Raw genomic sequence first — 2,746 nt, forward strand, 5'->3', positions numbered from 1 at the left:
GATGGACGGACAAAGTTAGTTATAAAAAAAAACGTTTCAGAAGGATAAGGCAACGAACTTACGTCTGCGAATTTTGGTGTCATACTTAACGGCTGCTGATGTTGGCGCAAGACCGTTACAATACCAGTGGATGGTATCAAGCGTCACTAATTTAGCCCAACTCCTTTCCTCCAGCTTGGTCTTGGAATTTTTTTTCTTTCTAAAAAGCTAAACTCCTCAAGACTAACTTGTGGACGCCGTCTAACTGCAAATAAAGGGGACGTATTAAAAGTAATTAAGAAAAAAAAACTGAACTAATGTTAAAAGTTCACAAAATAGGACGGGTGCATATGGGACAAATGCAATATGCCCCAAATCGTGTTGACGGGCATGTGTTCCATGTCCCCTAGACGACACATTCACTCGTCACCTTCTAGGAAGAAGTAACCACTCTTCCAGTCCTTATTGGAGTCAGGGGTTTCAAATATGACCTTCAATAATGGACTCCTAACAACAAAACTATAAATCCCCCTTGATTTGTCTATTTCGTCTAGACGATAGCAATGAAGGAATTCCCACACCGTCAGCCTCCTGGCTCCGTCTGTCATAGCACCATACAAAACCTCCATTGCTATGAAGACCCTCAAGGCATTTGGGGATATTTGGTTGACGGATAGACCCAGATGCTTAAGAAGCTCACGGTGAAGGGAACTTAGTGGGAACCTAAGTCCTGCCTTCAACATCTATTTATACACACGAACACCTTCTACCCCTTCATAATAGCACTTCTCTGATGCATAGGGTAGACGGATAGGAATGTTATCTAGAATTTGGAAATTTTCCCTAAGTGTATTAAAGTGATTTTCCTTGATGGTGGACCTAAAATTTTGCACCGTCCATTCTGGTAGCATGATGAACTCCCTAAGTCCATTAGCGCCTACAACGGACCTTACTTGTTGACCCTCACCGTCATCAGAAACTTCCTCTGGGACGGCCATCTCCCTATCCTCATTTGTTGAGGACAAAGAAGATGTAGACAGACTCCTATCTTTGCTTGTACTCTCTTGTTCTTTGTGACCGGACGGGAATACTTCCTCGTAATCTGCCCCATCATGGACAACTAACTGATTACTCGACGCACTAGACATTGCCTACATGTGACGACAAAAACCTAAGACTTTGACGGGTCTAGAAGGGATGACGGGTTTATGTAATCTAGGAAAATGTAGAGTAGCGAGAGGAAAAAGGAAACTTGTGAAAAAAGAGAGAATTCTTACCAATTTAATAAGTAAACGGAGGAAGTTTGTTGGTGACGGATACAGTTACAGGACGGAGTGGTCTCTGACAAGGTTGACGGTTGCACTCTGACAAGGTGTTTCAACAGAAAATGGAGATATAAGAAGGGAAAGGTATGATATTTATATAGGAAGTTCATGGAAGACGAAGCGACGCTCCGATCTAGGGAAAAACCTAATCAAAGAGCGACACGTGTCATGCATTATAATTGCTTCAGACAACCTGTCAAGAATGGGCACAGTTCATGTCGTCCTTTTTGAAAACCGTCAACCCATAGGCCTTTGAACTGTCAACCCCAGAATATTGAACCGTCACCCCATTGGTCCTTCCACTCAAGCATGACGGACCCATAAGGTGAAGGGGGCAAGTGAAGGGGTAAAAATATGGTATGATGGACCTTCATTAAATTGGGCCTGACAGATCTAGTCCATAGGCCAACAGAGGGCAAGCCTAAGGCACAGTGAAAACCCTAGATGGGAAATACTTGCAACACATGCTTGAATCATCATAGAATCCCAAGGAAAATAGGAATCTTAACACAAAGAGAATTCAGGAAGATACGCACGTAAATAAAGATTTTCTCTACAAGGAAAGTGTCTTGTCCATCACGAGGATTCTTATAAGGAATCCTATAAGGATTTCTATAAGGAAAAGACTTCTATGCCAAGAAAGAGAGGCCAACCTTCTACTACTACAAAAGCCCCAATACTCTCACAAATCAAGGTACACATAATTTATCATTTTCTAGCACTCTAGAGTTGTGAGAATAGTTCTAACTTGACCTTCAGAGGGTATTTGGCCGGCACCACACCGGTGCTCTCTGTTAGGTCTTTTCTCTTTTCTTTTGTAGGTATCGTTACAAGCGTGCAAGGATTGTGTAGCTCACTGGTGATATTCACGCCATCATCAACATTACTCTCATGTTAAAAGATAAGGTAATAAAGTCACTCATAACTTAGCTAGGCATGCTATAGCTGTCTCAGATTTTAATGTGTGAATGAAGGGTATTCCACCACAATTCGCTTCTGTACTTTAGGCTGATTTAGCCAATCTTCCTTAATAATATTACATTGTGTTTTTCCTCAAAAAAAAAAAAAAAAAAAAATCGTCATGTAGTGAGTTGGAAGAATTTTTCTGCTTTCAAGATAAACTTCTTCCATTAGTAACAACATTTTTTTTTTCTAAATTACAAATTATAGTATTGCACCATCTATTGTATTTAAAATTTAATTCAATCCTGATGATGCAAGAAAATTAGTAGGCTGAATGCTCCGAACTACAATGATGGCTTGAGGACTTGAAGAGAAAAAAAAGAATGTCAAGGGTGACCGGTGTGAATCGGTTAAGGACTTTCCGATAGTTAAGTTAGTTTTTTCTCTCTAGAACACAAGGATGGTGAATTATGAATAGCAGAACTTACCTTGGTTGAATGAGACTTGATCCTTTTATTGAGAGTTAGGAGAGGATCTAC

The sequence above is a fragment of the Quercus robur genome, chromosome 6 (genome assembly GCF_932294415.1).
Source record: "Quercus robur chromosome 6, dhQueRobu3.1, whole genome shotgun sequence".
NCBI lineage: Eukaryota > Viridiplantae > Streptophyta > Magnoliopsida > Fagales > Fagaceae > Quercus > Quercus robur.